Source organism: Protopterus annectens, chromosome 4.part1, assembly GCF_019279795.1.
Source record: "Protopterus annectens isolate FY-2018-M chromosome 4.part1, PAN1.0, whole genome shotgun sequence".
Taxonomy (NCBI): Eukaryota; Metazoa; Chordata; order Ceratodontiformes; family Protopteridae; genus Protopterus; species Protopterus annectens.
Genome location: NC_056734.1, coordinates 22,117,267 through 22,137,731, shown reverse-complemented (window position 1 = coordinate 22,137,731; position 20,465 = coordinate 22,117,267).

Genomic DNA, 20,465 nt, shown 5'->3' with positions numbered 1-20,465 from the left:
GAGAATGCCTTACAAAATATACCAGAGACTCTCTGGTCAACAGGAAAATCAGATGTAGGACTTATTCATACAGCGGGACCAGTAACACGTCAAAGTCAGCATTTAGACCACAGAAAAGACAGTATCCCTTAAGAAAAGATGCAGAGGCAGGGATAAATCCTATTCTAGCAGCCTTATTTAAAGGAGGGATACTAGTAGAATCTCCCGATTCACCATGTAACACACTCTTATTTCCAGTTAAAAAAGCAAATGGAGAATGGCGTATGGTCCAAGATTTACAAGCTGTAAATGATGCAGTAATACCAAAGGCACCTACAGTGCCAGACCCACACACCCTGTTGAATGATTTAAAACCTCAACAGAAGTATTTTTCTGTGGTAGACATCAGCAATGTGTTCTTTTCGATACCAATGCACCCTGATAGCTAGTATTGGTTTGTATTCACATTTCAGGGGAAAAAGTATACATATACGCGACTACCACAGGGATATTGTGAAAGTCCAACAATATTCTCACAAGAAATGGCAAGCAACTTGGCGGGATTCACTCCACCAAGAGGCAGTCAGATTTTACTTTATGTTGATGACATCTTGCTAGCAGCCCTGACCCGGCAAGATTGTAGAGAAGATACCATAGCGCTATTACGATTCTTAGCCGCTGAAGGACATAAGGTAAATAAAAGTAAACTGCAGCTTTGAAAAAAAACAAGTCAAATACCTGGGATATGTAATATCCAAGGAAGGTGGAACATTAGATGAGGACAGAAAAGTAGCAATTTTGCAAGCACCAAAACCCACTACCAAGAAGGAAATTATGTCCTTCCTGGGTACAACTAATTTTTGCCAGAGCTGGATTCCAAACTATGCTTTGGAATCAGCACCGCTAACTGACCTTATATATAAAAAGCCTATGGCAGCACAGGATTTGTTACAATGGACACCAGAGGCAGAATCTGCTTTCTGTAAACTGAAACAGTTAATAGCGCCCTCATTAGTTCTAGGATTACCAAACTACCATAAACGTTTTTTCCAAACTGTAGATTGTAAGCAAGGTTATATGACATCAGTGTTAACACAACAGCATGGGGATAAGCAATGCCCCATTGCTTACTATTTATCACAACTAGACCCAGTGGCACGGTCCTTACCCCACTGTGTACAAGCAGTAGTTGCAGCTGCAATGGCAGTACAGGCTTCAGCTTCAGTAGTTTTATTCCACCCTCTCACTTTGAGAGTGCCTCATGCAGTTGCGATTATTTTACTGCAAGAGAAGGTAGCATATCTTTCCCCTGCTAGGCATCTTTCCTGTATGACCATATTGTTGAGTCAGCCTCATATGACAATTGAACGATGCATGACTTTGAACCCTTCTACCTTGCTCCCAACCCCTGCAGATGGCACACCACACTGCTGCCTGCAGGTAATTGAGCAAAAGACACTACCTAGAAAAGATCTCACGGCTGTCCCCTTGGATGATGCCGAGGTGACATACTACGTGGATGGTTCGTGAAAAAGGAGTCCTGCAAGACAGAACCTAGTAGGATATGCAGTAGTTTCTGACACTGAGATTATAGAAGCAAAACCTTTACCACACAACGTATCTGCACAGGCAGCAGAATTGATTGCCTTGACACGGGCATGTATCTTAGCAAAGGGTAAATGTGTAAACATTTTTACTGACAGTCAGTACGCTTTTTCTACTGTACATGTTTTTGAGCAACAGTGGAAAAACTGAGGAATGATAACATCTACTGGCAAACCTATAAATCATGCGCAGTTTATTTTAGATCTTTTAGAATCTATTCAGTTACCTCAGAAAGTAGCCATTTGTAAATGCACAGCTCACACCAAGCAACAAGATAGGATTTCAAAAGGTAATGCAAGAGCTGATACATCTGCAAAACAAGCAGCTTCTGAAGTATTTCTTTTAAATGAGGAACTACAACCCTCTGAGATTTTAGACTTAGAATGTTAAAAACAATGCAGTCACTCACTACGCAAGCTGAAAAACAAAGATGGGTAAAACGAGGAGCAATTCTCGAAAAGGGGTTGTACATCTCTAAAGAAGGAAAACTGATACTACCATCTAATTTGTTTAGATATGCAGCTTTGTTGAGCCATGGGCAGTGCCAAGTCTCAGCAGGGGGGATGGTACAGCTGGTAAACCAGGTGTTCACAACGTACGATTTGCAAACTACTCTAAAAAATTTTGTTTGATGTGCCAAATTTGCAACAAACATCATGCACAAGGGGCGTTAAAGCCCAAGCAAGGGAGTTTCCCTACACCACCATATCTGTTTCACATTATCTGTATGGATTTCATAGAATTGAACAATTGTGAAAATAAGAAGTATTGTCTTGTCATTGTAGATATGTTTTCCAGATGGGTGGAAGCCTTTCCAACCAAAAATCCAGATAAGCCACTGTGGCAAAAGTACTTGTCTAAGAAATCATCCCTAGATTCGGCATTCCAGAAAGGATCTACAGTGACAATGGTACACACTTTGTAAACCAAACCATACAGCAGTTAAGTAAGCATTTTGGTATTTCTTTAAAAAATCATTGTGCATACCATCTGCAATCTGCAGGGCTAGTTGAAAGGCATAATGGTATATTAAAAAACAAATTGAGAAAGTTAATAGCTGAGACAGGAAAGAATTGGCTGTATTGTTTGCCCCTGGTGCTGTTTAGCATGAGAACTGTTCCAACTGCAAAAGGATTGACTCCTTTTGAAAAACTATTTGGAAGGGCTTATTATACACCCTAGTGGAAACTTCTCATGTCCTCAGACCAGGAAGCTGATTTTACACTAGCTGAATATATGAAGAAAGTCATGAATTCTAAACATCTGTTGCAGTCAAATTCTGTTTCAGATAGAAAGCAAACCGAGACATCAGAGGTGGCAGTGACACCCGGGGACTGGGTGTGGATAAGAGTCATAAAAAAGAAGAATCGGTCATCACCAAGGTGGGAAGGTCCATACCAGGTACTTCTTTCGACACCCACTGCAGTCAAGATAGCAGAGTGAGCTTCGTGCATCCACCTGACACACTGCAAACTAGTTAAAAACTTTGAACTGGACAAAACCTTACCTCTTATCTCCATCGGGGCCCTCAGCACAAAGTCTGGCTACAAAGGGGGGTCAGATCAATAGGACTGATCCGTCTCAACCCCAGTGAAGAAACCATCAGTGCTGAAGGTCCTATTAGGGCAGAGAGTAAGATCACGTGTCAAAAGCAAAAATGATGGAATCCTGAAAAATCCAAATACACTTACTCGGAAAAGTTGGAGAAAACAGGAATGCAGAACAACAGTTTCCTCAGAAGTATTACATAATCATCCTGTTGACTGTACTAGTAACAATAATCTTTTTGTTGTGGCCATTCCTTTTCCCAGCCACAAACTGAACTGAATAAGTGTGGAGAGTTGCACATAGAGTGTCACCCAAACTTCAACACTTACCATGCAATCAAATATGTGTATGCTGTGACCTTCAATGTTTCGAATTGCTGGATTTTCACAGCTTTGCCAACAGCATACGGGGGGTTATTGTAAACTTCAGTCCCCCTAGGAGCCAACAAGACCTGGGAAAACTTAGTCTATGATACATCAGATGACACATCACAAGATAAAGTATCATTGCACTTGTCTGCTCGACAGAAGGGGTTTGTGTGTTTTTACAAAAATGATACAGTTCAGGTGGGTTGGAGTAATTGCAATGTGACTGTTCCCTGTAAATGCTATAATAAAACTGATAACACAGGTTCCTATTGCAACACAAGCTATGATTCATTTTTTGAATTGATGCATAGGACAACTGATGAAGTAAAACATAATGCTGACCTCTATACACAACTGATTATAGTTGACAAAAAAATGTTTCATCCAGAGCCAGGACATAGTAAAGTTACTACCAAAGTAAAAGATTGCTACTTTGTATGTGGTAGGAAAGCATATAAGTGGTTACCTGAGAATTGGTCCGACAGTTGTTATTTGGGTACCTGGTTCCGGCCATACAACACACAGCAGTTTTACCTCAGGGGAAAATTCAGAATGTTCAACGAGAAATCAAGAAGCCTGTCAACCCAGTGGGGCAAATCAATGTGGGCTGGAAAAACCATCATGCTGTGAGCCTATGGAAAAATGGACTGTCACATATGGACTTGGGTGATACCATCATCTCGTGGGCAGGTGTACTGCCAGCATATGGATCATCAATCTGGGAACTGAGAAAACTGTCTAAACTTCTTGAAATAATGAGCAATGCAACCTTTTCCGCTCTAGAATTGGTGACTGATGAACTGACTGCCATGAGAACTGTAGTGCTTCAAAACCGCATGGCTCTTGACTTCAACCTAGCAGCGAGAGGCGGTACTTGCTCTTTAATCCAGGAGGAGTGCTGTTCATATATTCCTGACCACAAACACGAGATAGACAATCACCTTGAGGTAATTCAGCAAGTGCCGGCTATGACCAAGCCAGGACCAACTCCACTGACGGATTTTTTCCAGAGATTGTTTGGGGGGTGGGGCAGTATCCTAATGAACATCCTGATTGTCATCTGTGTAGGAATGATCCTGCTGGTGGTATGTGTGTGCTGCTGCATCCTTTGCATGAAAAGACTGATTAAAGACTTTATAGTCACGTCAGTTTCAGAAACCTTATACCAAGGTGTTGAACTTGAAGAATTGCTGAAAATTTGAAAATGCTTTCATAAGTTTAAACTGAATGACTCTCTTAACTGCAACTCCTGAGTAGGAAGAGGTTAGGGGATGAAAAGCTGTTTATGCTTATTTTAAAAGTAGAATAAAAGTATTAAAAGGGGGGAATGTATTAGTAATATGCAAAATCATGCATTTGAAGTTTAAAAGGGTTAATACATTTATTCTGTTCACACTGCATGAATCTGCACAGCTATTAGAAACATAACAGGGAGCATTTGATTTCTGCTAATGTCATGAAAATAATAATAAGTAATTCATTTCTACTAGTGTCATGAGACTTAACAAAGAGTTATTGATTTTCTGCTTATGCCATGAGAAAGTACACAGCTGCTAGAAGCTATTGATAATGAAAACAAAGGATGCTTGAAAGTATAAACCGTAGTCAGCATTACTTGTACCTAAGCTAGAAATGTACCTTGAATCTAGGCAAAATGTAACACATATATTAGAACTGCACAACTGAAGAATAGAAAGTTTGTGGTGGGGTAAAATAAGCCCCAAGGCCAAGTTGTTTTTCTCAAATATTTTGCAAATCAGCAGTTATTCTCAACTAGTCAGCAATTAGTCCAGTAACATTTTCTGCAGAACAATACAGAAAGCTGTGTCTAACTACGTCAATAGTAACATTTTCTGTGTGACATGGAAAGAACTGTATAAAAATGCCATACTAATTATTAATGTTCAGACAAATCATTCTGCCTGCATGCTTTGTCTCCTTGCTGCAAGTTAATAAAGGGTGCCTTGCTTGAACCTTACGTGAATTGGTCTTTGAAGTTTTTTCCTTTGACAATGCCATACTCAGTGTCAATTTACAAACTAACAATAACCTACTTCCCTCAAGTAAGGAATCAGAACTTGATATAATAGAACCTGTAACTGTAAATAGTATAAACACTCAAGATGAAGAGGGTGAGAATAGTTTGGATTTTACTGTGGTCAAATCAAAGGAAAACCACTCAAGGAAAGCCAAGAGAAAAACAAGGATTTAGGAATTATAGTGAAAGATGATGGGGTGATTCATATTTTCAAAGGATACCACATTTATAACTACAGATTTTATTGACATCACCCCAGAATATTTTTCTATATTTGAGATAGGATTAACATTTGTACCTTCGAGGAAGTTTAATATTTGTGATACCTTAATAGAATTAAAACTATTTATTAGGAAACTGAATGTAGGTTTAGTATTTAATGAAACAAAGGATGTGAAAAGCAAAACAAAATAGGCCATAAGAAAAGTCGTTTTAACCCTCCATTTCATTCCACTCTACAGGTTTTTGAGTTAGCTTGCATGGGAGAACCATATGAGCTTTCTCTAGACAAAACCTATTATAAATTTTATAATTTAACTCCTGCAGAAAAAATTATTTTGGATGAACTGATTCAGAATTTGAACATTAGACTCAAAGAAACCTAATAAGGGTGGGGGTACAATGATCGTTGATAAAATATATTATATAAGTGCTATATTTTAAATATTGCAGGACTCTTTGAAATAATCTTTGATTTCTAGGAATGAAATCAATATAGCTTATCAAAAATTGATTTATTCCTTGAAGATTTGTATATGGAGGGGAGAATTACTTTGGAAACCCTTGAATTTTTAAAAGTTGATAAGCGCAGGGTGCCTACAATATTTGGAATCCCCAAGGTCCATAAAAATATTTTGAATCTACCATATAGGCCAATTGTGGCAGCAGGTGGATCAAGGGCACACTCTATTGTTTTTCTGGACCAAGTTTTGAAATGTACTATGAATGAAAAAACACATATGGTTAGGGATTCCAGTGACTTCTTGAGTAGGCTGAAAAATGATTTTATCAAAGTTGGTATTGGGTGTTTAACTATAGATGTGGTCAATCTTTTTCCTTCCATCCTTTTGGTGGAAGGCTTGGATTATTTTACCAATAATTTGGTCAGCTTTGACTGCTTGAAAAATAGGGACATAAATCTTTAAATTGAGCTTATGATCGTTGTTTAAGAGAACAGTTTTATATTTTTTGAAGGAGAAACATTTAGACTGAAACAGGGAGTAGCAATGGGGGCAGCATGTGGCCTCTTATACGCAAATTTAGTGTTGCTGAATTGGAAGAGGAATCATATTTTTGGTTCATGCTTTGGGGCATACATTACATTATATGTTAGGTTTTCAGATGAGCATTTTATTTTATGGGATGGCCCAGAAGTGGTGATTGGGGAGTTTTTGTAATATCTCCACGGTACCACAACCTCTTTGAAATTTACACACAGCTTTCACAAGTCCAAAATTAACTTCTTGGACACAAGTATAGAGATTGTCAAAGGGAAATTCAGGACTAAAATTTACAGAAAACCAACCTTTATGTTTCATACCTGCCCTTTTCTAGTGCACATCCTTTTAAAAAAAGAAGAGTTTAGAAAAAGGTCAATGTGTAAGGGCAGCAAGAATAACTTCTCACTACAATGATTTGGTGGAAGAGATTAGGTTTATTTCAGACCTATTTATTGAGAGGGGTTACCCAGAAGAGTTTGTATCCAACATATGTCAAGAAGTGATTTTTGGGTTGGGGAAACAAATACAAACTAATAGCATTTAAATCAGAAGGAATCTCCAAACCTGGAACTTCTTGTGTGGAAAAGCATTTAGTACAGCTATGCTGGTTGAATTTAATCAAGCTGCATCAAATGTTAATAAAATCATTTGAAAAAATTGGAACATGTTTAGATTTAACCCTGACTTAGTTGGGGTTGTAGGAATGGAGCCTAAATTTGTATTTAAGACAGGTCAGAACTTAAAAAAGTATTTATGAAGTATCTTCCCATAATAGGACTAGTAGAAAAGGTGGTGGTACTAAAAATGTAGGAACTGTAACCAGTGCTGTTTTATTTATGACAAAGATTGCATTACATTGGAAAATGTAGCTCAGAGTTAAATTTGGTTAAAGAAAGGAAATTGTCATAGCAAATGGATTATTAATTTAGCAATATGTAAAAAATGTGAATGTTTTTATGTTGTAAAAACTGAAAGAACCATTCAAAAAAGATTTTATGAGCACAATTATAATATATATAAAGACAAACAACCTGAATAATGAATTATTTAAACATTTACTGCTCAAAGTTTAGCATGATGAGTTTTTATTTCGTATTGTGGAAAAAGTTGAAAAATATCCCAGGGGTGGAGACTGGGAGAATTATTTGCTTTATAAAGAATTGGTGTGGTCACAATTTAGGCTTAATGCCTTTAATTACCCAGGACTGAATGACTATGTTCTCATAAAACCACTGCTGAAAAAAAACATCAAAACTATAGTGTTAGGGAATTCTTTAACCCCTGGAGTTCACAAAAAGATTTTGATTTTGAAATGCTTGGTGGATTAATTAATTATTTATTTTTTAATGGTTTAATGTTTTAATTTATGCTCTGTTCTTATTAATTTTGGATTGGAAGAACATTTAAACATTGCATCCCTATGTTTAAAGTGCTGCTTTATGATTAATTAACTGTTTTTACAAAGGAACATTCTGACTTGGGTCAATTTACTGTTAATTGAAGCTAATATTTAAGTACAACTTATATGTAACTTTTTTATTCTGATGAAGTCCTACAAGAAAAGGAGGAAAGCACTTAATGAATGGTACTACTCCATAAAGGTTTTGGATTTCATCAGTCTCTTCTATTTATCACATCCTGCCTTGCTACCATTGTTTTTATTAAATTTAAGTTAAAGTTAGTGTTAACCAAACCAATGGTAGTATTAACAGAATGGAAAATAATAATATTTATTAATCCAAATACATATTAAGGTATATTATGTGTAATAGAACATTAAGTAACATTAAGGATGTTAACAGCAAACCGGTAAGAATTAAACCATAAGGCCAAACTATGTTAATATTAAATCATAATAATAATTAACAATAATAAATTAAAGAAGATAAGGGGTGGGGAGAGAGAGAAAAACATACTATTAGTTACCTTGCAAGTAATATTACTACACACAGTAAAACTACAACATTCTACAGATGTCCAGTGTCAATTGTGAGTGCAATGACTACAACTTTTCTGTAGCTGATGTGGCACATACATATCTCTCAAGCTGTTAGCATGGGACAGTATGGGCCAAGCATTAACAAATGCAGGTACACAACTACACAGAACAGTTTTACATAATGTGGACTTACATAACTACCAAGATGTTATGTAAATTGATTTGAAAATATATAGCATTTTCCAGGTAATCATTTGTGTGGTAATCATGGAACAGACAGATTAGGCAGTTGTAATTATATTATGAAAAATCATGACAGTTGAGAGGCATGTTTGTGTACATTAAGTAAACGAGATAAGCATTATGCCTTAGTTGGTAGGCTTGGGTTTAGAACCTAATAGCTGTGACTGCAGGTGGCATCTGTAAATGATGTCACAGTTCACTGCAGCTGTTTCTGCAGATCATATTGTGCAGCAAAGCACATCTGGTGAACATATGTGCACAAGTGGCTTAAGAGTACTGCATTGCTCCATTAGATATATCAAGACAATGGGACCATGACTTCAGAAGCCCAAACACATGCTTTATGATGTTCCGTTTATGTGTGTGCCTTATTATGGCAATATTTGGTGGGTGTGTGTTTACTTCTGATGGGTGTCATCATCCAAGATTCCAGGGCATAGCCAGCATTCCCTAGTACATGGCCTTGTGGGATGTCCCCCCTAGCAGCCATCTGGTACAGCTGTGATGTGTACTAGATATGGGAGTCATGATATCCATTATATGCCAGGGTTGCCAGCACACACATGCATGATAATGCCCTGGGCATTGCACATGATCTGGCAGTTGATGGAGTGGTACTCTTTGTGGTTGATGTAGATTCTACCCTCCTCGCCGGGTGGTGCCTTGACATGTACATAAGTGCAATCTATGGCACCTAGTATTTCAGAGTAGTGAGCTACATGGTAGAAGTGTTGTATATTGCTGGCCCTCACCTCAGCTGTGAGGGGAAAAGAAGTGTGCTCACTGGCATGTGGTAGCATGGCATCCAGGAACTGGTGGAGTACCCAGGATGCTGATGCCTGTGAGACACCCATCATGTCACCAGTTGTTCTTTGGAAAGTACCTGTAGCTAGTATCCTAAGGGTTAGACATGCCTTTGTTTCCTCTGTTGGCTCTGGGTCTGAGTTGAGGGTAGCAAAGCTCGGTGAGTTCTTGTAGTATGTCCCTCTCCAACCTGTTTAACTCTGCAATCTCTAGCTCATGTAGCTCCTGAAAGGTTACCCTAAGCCAGAACACTATTCTCTTTCTCTGTCTAGGCCTATTGTCAGCAGCAGAAGCAGTACTGACTTCTGCATCTAGCACATACAAGTGTAGCAGACCTGCAGCAGCCCCTAGCATTATCTCAGCTAAAATTCCCAATACTGCACTCCAGTGGTCCAGAGTATTGTGGAAAATCAGAATGTAGGGTGTATGCATACTTTATAGAGCTCTGCTGTTATTGCAGAATGTGTGATTGGCTAGCTATGATGCATTCCACATGCCTACAATATAATTAACATAATTTAATGGCCTTATGTTAGCTTAAACAAGGGTCAAACCTAATTAAATACATTATTTTTTTAAACATGCTCAGAATGGCGGCACACAGCGCAAACATGAGCACAGAAGATAAACAAAGCTGAGAAGTTAGTGGACACACCACCCTGTAGGGACATGCTCATCCAGATGGTGCACCGCACAAACATGTGCACCTAAGCTGAAATGAGCTTAGAAGTCAGTACAGATGCCACCCTTGTGTCAACTACCTCCTGTGTAAACAGCAACATAGATTAAGCCTACACAAAGGGTGATATGTGGACACAATTATTCCTTTCTGCTGTTCAGTACCTCCAACTCATTTGCATAGGTATACATGCTCACAGCCTGGAAACTGCACGCTTCACAGCCCAACCACATTTGCAACAGCACCAGCGCACCATTATAGGACCTCCACACACAGTCCTGTAATATATTTCTGTCACATGCTTATTAATTTGTTTCTTTCCAATTTTTTTATTTTTCTATAAAGCATGTTTGTGCACTGTGGCACACCACACAAGCATGGCCAGATTATTAAAAAAAATAATAATTTCACTTATATCCTTTAATTTTTCAAACATACATTATGATAGTTTCCCTCATATGCATATGTGGTATGGCATTTCTGTCCAAATATCTACATATTTACAACCCCTTTTGTCTGTTTATACTCCTGTACTTGGAATTTTTCTTTGCACGCTACTGGCACGGTCTCTGAAGAGATGCTTATCTGCTTGTTGGATCACTCTACCTGCCTCATTTGCATGACATTCACCTACTTATGAGGTGATTTGCATGCCACAAAAGTTTTCGTGTTGGCAGATATGTGCACGCCGCTCAGCAGCACTTACTGAATCTAAAAATGTTCAAGGCCATGTAAGCACTGTGGCAAGATGCCTACATGGGAAAAAAGAAAACGTGTAGGCTTTATTATATTCCTCCCATTGTTAATAAAGCTAAGGAGTGAAGATGAAAGATGAGTAATAAAAAAAAAAAACATGAATTTAAGATGATAGACTCACCCTGGTGAAGAGACTGAGTGAGGTGCAATGGACACTCTTCACACAGAAATGTATTCATAGCTTCTTTATAACACCACATAAAAAGGAAATAATGTTTAAACAAAATATATAATGCTTGACATGTAAAAGGAACTTACTTAAGAGCAGATTGGAGGCATATGTTTTATGATTGTCATTTACTACTTAAACCATTTTGGGATAAAATGTTGATTTTTTTCTTGTTAATAGTTTTTAATGATAATTTCCATTTGTCTAAATCTTGGATTTTGTTTAATGCTCCCATACCCCAATGTGTTGCTAGAACAAATTTTTCACTCTTATGGACACTACTGGCTATAGCACGCTAAACCAAGTGGGACTTCACCCACATTTAATCAATGCAGAAACATTGTATGGACTGTATCATGAATGGAAATGAGAACATAAATAACCGCATCTCATTACAACTTATGGAAGAAAGTGAACAAAATAATGAAGAGAAACGACTGTAATACCTCATGAAATGAAGTTTTAAATGTAAAAATGTGTAATATCTTTTAAACTTAGACACCTTTGTAAATAGTTTGTTTAGATTTTATAGTTGTTGATTCTACATAGTTGTTAACCTGTGTAAATTATGTTTTATATTGCAAAGTTATAAAATTGCATTCATTCTGTAAAATTAATAAAAACATTTAAGAAAAAGCTTATAATGTCATATAGTATACAACATACGTGCATTTTTCAATACAGCATAGAGCTGTGGGATATTGCATTGAATTTTAAAGCAGCAAAGAAGTAACAAATATTTTAGATAATTCTGCAAAGCAAAACTTGGCATTGTAGGACTTGTCATTGTTGAGCTGTGATGTTCTCCTTTGTATTTTATAAAATAGTACATAGAACTACCATGTGGTCATATATAATAAAAGGGAACATACATAGGACTACTCAGTGGTAATATATGCTGCTATGAATTTAACAAAATACACACACACACACACACACACACACACACACACACACACACACACACACACACACACACACACACACACACACACACACACACACACACACACACACACACACGCACACACATACATATACACATGATATGCCTAACTGGATGGTCTTGAATGGTGCTGGGCTATTTTGCATTGAACTTCTATAGTGACAGAAATGTAACATACTATATCAAAGAAAGAAAGAAAAACAAAATGAAATACACATTGTTAGCTAGTGAAGCTATGATCTAAAGCAATAAAGCCAAATGATATGTTAAGAAACACTATTTAGCACTACTCTATTGTTGAATTAAAAAAAATGATGCACACCATTAGCAGCATACAATTCCTAGAAGCAACTGGATCAGTGGAACATTAGAAGAGTGAGAGTACAGTCTGGGATAAAAAAAGAAGGCATTAGAAGGCAACTGACGGGGGCCTGGCCAAGGATGAACACAGGATAGCAGCAGATTTCTTCAGCTCCACCAATTTCATTATATTGACAGGAATTAATTACTTAAAAAATTAATTTTTGAAGTAATTTTCTTTCTAAATATGTTTGTTTTATATAGTTCTTGAACTATATCTAAAAAAGAAAGGAAATCTTAATAATATTCCTGTCAGAAATTACTTTGGAAATTTTCTTGTCAGTTTATCAGTCTGAAATGAGTTCCAGTAAGACAAATTCTCAAGACTCCAGCATCAAGAAAGAACTTCAGTCTCTGATAATTATAGTCCAGCAACTTACTGCTAAGATGGATAAAATGGATACTAAAATAGACACTTTCATAGAAAAACTACAAAACAAATAGACTTGTTACATATGGACCTGCAACAACAGAAGATCCAGATGACAGGCATAGAAGAAGCTGTGAATGACATGGAAAATAGAATACACGAAGAGGAAATCAACATTGAGTTTCTGCTGAAACAAAATACACATTTACAAACAAAGCTGGATGACCTGGAAAATAGATCTAGGCAATAACATTAGGATTTTTGGACTGCCAGAAAATATTGAAGGTAACAATATTACTTCTTTTTAACAACATGGCTCCCTAAAACTTTAGATTTACCAGAAGCATTCTCTTTTGGTATCGAAGAGCACATAGATCTATAGCTAATACTAACTCTAACAAAACTATCCTAGATCAGTTATAGTTAGATTTCTATCATTGTTTGATAAAGAGATGGTTCTTAAATCTGCTTGGGCTAAAGCTCCTGTTAAGATTAATGAAACAACTGTGCATTTTGACAATGACTATTCTTCCATGGTATTAGCTAAAAGAAAAGTTTTTCTGCCACTAATAAGGGAGCTTAAAAAAGCACAGTTTAAAACATACCGTCTGTTTCCTGCCAAGCTTAAAATCTTCCTTCCTGATGGTCCTAAAATTTTCGATGACTTAGACTCTGCTTTACTGTTTATCAAAAAAAAATAAGATTTTGGAAAAAATAGAAGAAATGGAATGGGCTAGTCCTTCGTTAAAGAGACTGGCAACCAGGGGCGGCTCATGGCATAGGGCTGCCGGACTGCAGCCCCCTCAAAAATAAAAAAGAGAAAGAAAAATGAAAAATAAAAAAAAAATTACTTTTCAAAATTCGCAGATGCGCATAGACCGAGTCCCGACTACTGTCGGTCTATGCGCATGCTCAAGGCAGTCCGGCCGTCCCCATAGGGGGACACAAGGAGACATCCTTGGGACAGAGCATTAGGGATCTCGTCGGGAAGGAGCATTAGGATCTCACGGGTCTTTTCAGTATTGCTCGGGAAGGATGTACGTTAGCTAGCTGGATGTATTCAGGTAAGGTGCCTTTTAATTTACAATGTTTATTTGTATGGTGCTTATGCTTTACTGGAGAGAGAGAGAGAGAAAGAGAGAGAGAGTGTGTGTGTGTGTGTGTAAATGCCCCAGGTGCTTATGGTGGTGTGGTAGGGAATGCCTCAGGCTTGAACCCTGTACCCTGTATGCAGGTGTTAAAGACTTGAGTTCCCTACCCACCACCATTTGTAAAAAAATTTCAGATTTTTGCCTCATATTCGATCTGATCTGTTCCTCATAATATCTGTGGTTTGTAAATGTTGTAATGCTTGATATTTGATGGTGTAGTAGTAGCATTGTTGCCTCACAGCTGCAGGTTCTTGGGTTTGATTCTTGGCTGGGGTTCCTTCTTTGTGGGGTCTGTATCTTCTCCCTGTGTTTGTGTGGGTTTGCTTTAGTGTCCTCCCATGTTACAAAGACATGTCTGCATTATTTCTTCCTGGGCCTCTGCTGAAAATTGTTTATTTGTTCCAAGTCAGACTGTCCTGATTAAAAATGTTAAATAAAATTGACAGGCATTTGAATTTCAGACTTAAGGGTTTCTGAAGGTTTAATTCCTTGCATATTTGATGGTGCAGTGGTAGTATTGTTGCTTCACAGCTATAGGTTTTCTGGTTTGATTCTTGGTTGGGGTGGCTTCTGTGTGGAGTCTGCATCTCCTCCATGTGTTTGTGTGGATTTGCTCTGGTGCCCTGCCATTTTACAAAGACGTGTCTGCAGTTTTAATCCCTGCTGAAAATTGGTTTTGTTCTGTCCGCAGTAAAATTGACAGGCATTTGAATTTCAGACTTCAGGTTTATGAATGTTTAATTCCTTGCATAATTGATGGTGCGGTGGTAGTATTGTTGCCTCACAGCTATAGGATTTCTGGTTTGATTCTTGGTTGGGGTGGCTTCTGTTTGGAGTCTGCATCTCCTGCCTGTGTTTGTGTGGATTTGCTCTGGTGTCCTGCCATTTTACAAAGATGTGTCTGCAGTTGTAATCCCTGCGTCTCTGCTGAAAATTGTTTTTGTTCTGTCCGCAGTAAAATTGACAGGCATTTGAATTTCAGACTTCAGGTTTCTGAATGTTTAATTCCTTGCATAATTGATGGTGCAGTGATAGTATTGTTGCCTCACAGCTATAGGTTTTCTGGTTTGATTCTTGGTTGGGGTGGCTTCTGTCTGCATCTCCTCCTGTATTTGTGTGGATTTGCTCTGGTGCCCTGCCATTTTACAAAGACGTGTCTGCAGTATTAATCCCTCGCCTCTGCTGAAAAATTGTTTTTGTTCTGTCCGCAGTAAAATTGACAGGCATTTGAATTTCAGACTTCAGGTTTCTGAATGTTTAATTCCTTGCATAATTGATGGTGCAGTGATAGTATTGTTGCCTCACAGCTATAGGTTTTCTGGTTTGATTCTTGGTTGGGGTGGCTTCTGTCTGCATCTCCTCCCTGTATTTGTGTGGATTTGCTCTGGTGCCCTGCCATTTTACAAAGACGTGTCTGCAGTATTAATCCTCATGCCTCTGCTGAAAATTGTTTTTGTTCTGTCCGCAGTAAAATTGACAGGCATTTGAATTTCAGACTTCAGGTTTCTGAATGTTTAATTCCTTGCATAATTGATGGTGCAGTGATAGTATTATTACCTCACAGCTATAGGTTTTCTGGTTTGATTCTTGGTTGGGGTGGCTTCTGTCTGCATCTCTTCCCTGTATTTGTGTGGATTTGCTCTGGTGCCCTGCCATTTTACAAAGACGTGTCTGCAGTATTAATCCTGCGCCTCTGCTGAAAATTGTTTTTGTTCTGTCCGCAGTAAAATTGACAGGCATTTGAATTTCAGACTTCAGGTTTCTGAATGTTTCATTCCTTGCATAATTGATGGTGCGGTGGTAGTATTGTTGCCTCACAGCTATAGGTTTTCTGGTTTGATTCTTGGTTGGGGTGGCTTCTGTGTGGAGTGTGCATCTCCTGCCTGTGTTTGTGTGGATTTGCTCTGGTGCCCTGCCATTTTACAAAGATGTGTCTGCAGTTTTAATCCCTGCGTCTCTGCTGAAAATTGGTTTTGTTCTGTCCGCAGTAAAATTGACCGGCATTTGAATTTCCAACTTCATGTTCTTCAGAATACATAGTAGCACAACCTTTTTTTTTTAGCAATTTTCAAGTTTATAAGATGAATATTTTAAATTTGTCCCTATTTTTGGGACTGTATTCCCCATTATTGGCTTCGTCCAGGTTTTGTGCTAAGGTTGACAGCTATGGCAAGAACTGAATTCACTGAATATGTTTGAGGGCTGTATGCCCACATTACTGGGTTTGTCCAGGTGTTTTGTACTAAGAGGTTGACAGCTATGGTGAGAACTGAATTCACTAAATGATAGCCATTTAAGTTTCAGTCTTCCTCTCTTTTACAAAGCAGCTGATGTGTAGTGGTATGTTACTCTGACTGTTTTTGCTCAGGGACCTTGGCAGTAAAATATATGGTGGCAACACAACATTTTATTCTAGCAACTTTCCAAGATTATACAAGCAATGTTTAATGTGTCCCTGTTTTTGGGCTTTTGACCCCCCCCCAATACATTTTGGCTTTTTCCAGTTTTCTTGAACTGCGAAGTTGAGATGCAGTTGAGTATTGAGTAGATTTTACAAGGAACTGAGAGCTGCAGGGGAATAGAAGTTTAGTGCTTTGCCAAGTTAATACTATAGCACAACAGGCTGTGTACTTGCTTTTGATGCAGAAGGTTGTGGGTTCTACTCCCACAAGGGGTAGATGCTGCCGTACTGAGAATGTTCTCCTTGGTGAAGATACTAACTATGAGTTTGTTATCAGTTTGCCATCCATTTCCTCTTGCAATATTATTACTAGCTTATCATTTTTTTAATGTAATATAGACAATTTATTCCTGAGGGGCAACAGACACTTTATTTTTCGATGAAACCATGAAATATAAAGGTGATTGCTAGCAGCAACCACTTCATTAGTTACAGATTTCTTTAATGTGGAATTATTTAGATGACTGACTTCAGAGATTGTGCATATTTACTGATAATGGACTGTAGAATTGTGCATATTTACTGATAAAGGTGGACTGTAGAATTGTGCATATTTACTGATAATGGTGGACTGTGGAATTGTGCATATTTACTAATAATGGTGGACTGTGGAATTGTGTATATTTACTAATAATGGTGGACTGTGGAAGTCTGAGTAGACTTTTTTATGACAAATGTTCTCAACTGGGCAGTTTTGCCATTATGGGTGCATATGGTTTGTTTCATTGCTTACTGGAAAAAATGTTCAAAACAAATTTAAAACATCCTGTAACAAGTGTACTGTATTGTACAAGGAATATAATTTTAGTACAATGAGGAAGGTGTATCAAAGAGCACATGTATGTTTCATATGCAAGGAGCCTATGATTACAGCCCAAAATTAATCTTTATCTGCCACTGGCAAAATGTATTTTCTTTGAATGTGGGTTTCAATGCTGTTTCAATGAATGTGAGTTTCAAGGGCAGAGAAGTTTTAATGCTAAGTTTTCATTGTGAGACTGCATTGCTTTGTTTAACAGATGACTTAGTGTTTGTGCTGTAAAATACAAAATAAAACTTTCAAATGAAGTCCAACTCATCATAGAAGTAAAGCAGTATGCACATTAGTGTTTATGGTAAATGGAGTGAAATAGCCAAGTATAATGGTTCATTGGAATGGCTGCAGAGGCTCCATTCAACCATTATTTTGTCAGGGGGGGAAGGGCAGCAAACTCAGACAGGCCCAGCTGAACTATACCTCCCAACTGTCCAGATTTTCAAAGAATGAATAGATTTTTGCTTCTTATTTTTGGTTTGTTCATAAAATTTGTAGTTTTAATTCCTAAATGATTTGCCAGAAGTCACTCTAAGTTTCAGACTCCATAACCTTCAGAAAAATGCATGTTAAAGTAAGAGCTGTTCTATCAACTGTCTCAATTTATACAAGAGCAATTTTTAGTACTGTTTATATGTGCCCCAATATATTTGGCCTTGTTCAGATTTACTGCATTAACAGGTTGAGAGGTACATGCAAATAAATTGCTTTATAGAATTAGGCATAGCCAACCTCTCAACTGTCCCCAATTTTTGGCTCAAAATGTTGCTCTTCCCCTTATAATCCCGCAAAAATAGCAATTTTGGAAGAAAACATGGAGGGTTTACAATTAAGAAATAACTGTAATAATCAAAGTTATAGATTACTTGAAATGCATGTAGATTCTTTTATATTTTGTCAGCTGCTCAAGGTAGCAGTACTAATATTAAAGTGTCCCTTTTTTGACAGGTAGCAGCTGTATTGTGTGTCTATTTTATATTTTTGCATCACTTTTTGTCCATTTTTCATAAAATTGTGCTTTTTGGCAAATTAGTGACATCACTAAAGACTGAAGTTAGAAAATGACAGACATTTGAGTTTCAGATTTTATACCCTTCAGAAAATTCATACTAATGCAAGACCTATTCTATTATCTTTCTAAGTTTATTAGAGCAGTATTTAAAAATTGTCCTTATTGTTGGGCCTTTGTCCCACTTCTGTGTATGGCTTTGTCCAGATTTCTTGCTCTTGAGGTTTAGAGGTATGACAAATGTGTCAGGGCCATCACAGTCAGCCAGAGAGATTTCAAATTGTGACATGCTTGTTGCACCCCACTCCCCCATGTAGTGACTCTGGATGTGTCCAAGCAAGGCAAGGAGTAGTTGTATCTACCTTGGATGGGGAGGACACACTGCATAAGTACTACAGTGGCTTTTCATCTGTCCTTGATTTTGCAGAATGGTCTGGTTTCTGTCATATTTTTGTACTGTTGATTTATGCTTATTACTCAAAGTGCCTGTTGCTCTGTGTTTTTAAGTAGCAATGCTTTAATGACCATAAAGTAAGCTTGTCTGAGATCGTAAGATGCAAGTAAGCTTTAATAAGCATACTGTTAAAGAATTGCCAACATTGAAAGCCTTTCTGTTGTTGCCATGCAGAGAATACTTGACTAGATAATGTATAAGCCTTGGGTATTAAAGGACAGGATTCCATTATTTTAAAAAGCTCATTACACTTGTTGGAGACTTCCAGTCATCTCTACAGACTTTACCCATAAACTAAACAGAATGCCAATCATGTGTGGTCCATAACCTGTACAGTAATCCTTTAAGCAATGTATCTTGAGCTTGTTTCTTGTTTGCTTTTCATTTTTACTTTTATCATGTTTTCCCATGAAACAAGTTGTCAGGCAGCAGGTCTTTTTTTGGATAAGAAACATTTTTACAAGTGGGGGCATCACATAGATTTCTACTTTCAGCATGTTACTTGGTACTTTAATAAAGCTGAATATATTATAATTAGGACTGCAGTGCAAGGAGAAGTGGTTTGAGTTGAGTGCTTCTGGTTTTCTTATACTTGATTTTGACTGGCATTCAGTAATATATTTAAAAAGTAATTTTATTTTTCATGCCTCACAACCTTTTGTTTCCATCTAGATATTAAGTAAGCTGTCATGCAGCCAATGCATTGAAATATTTTTATTCTTCTACACTTATTTTTGTCTTGATTGGACTTTCATAATGATGGTTTGCCACCCAGGGCAGCGTATTTAATTAAAGTTAGTTTTTTATGGTTTTGTGCATAGCTCCTCCCCTTTCTGGTTGACCACACCCCTCCCCATTGACCCCACCCATTCAGCTGTCTCCTGCAGCCCCCCTGTGATTTGAAGTCACCAGCCGCCACTGCTGGCAACTGAAACTTCGTGGAAGACTTCAGAGAAGAAGAAGAGACTAAAAAACAAATGATTTGTACTATGTTTTTTTTTTCTCTCTCATCATTTTATTTTATTATTAATCTTTTTAAATATAGTTCCTGCATTTCCAAGAAGCAACAAATATTTTGAAAAAGATTTAATCAAAGTTATTCTCTGTGTGCAAAGAAATGTTTTGTTTCATAACTAGTCAAAATATCTGGAGATTTAATGGCAAGCTGTGATTTAATTTGTTTCTCTTTCTGAAGAGGAAAAATAAGGTCAGTAATTTGATACATTTTTTTTTTCTTCCTTTAAAAGTTTATATGTTCTTCAAATGCTATTCCTAATTATACTTTCTTGATTACACTGCTTATGCTTGTTTGTAAATAATCTGTCATGCTTTAACTAATAATAATTAGAACTAAATAATAGTAAATAATATGTTTTATTTTTAACTCTATTAATATAAACAGTAAGTAACATTCTATTGTATATACTTCTTATAGCTTTCTCTTACATTTTTTATTTCTGCCTTACACCCTTTTACTTTCTACTCTCTTTTCTTTTCTTTATTAATATATAGAAATGCTTTTGATCATATAGACACAGTAAATAATAAGATT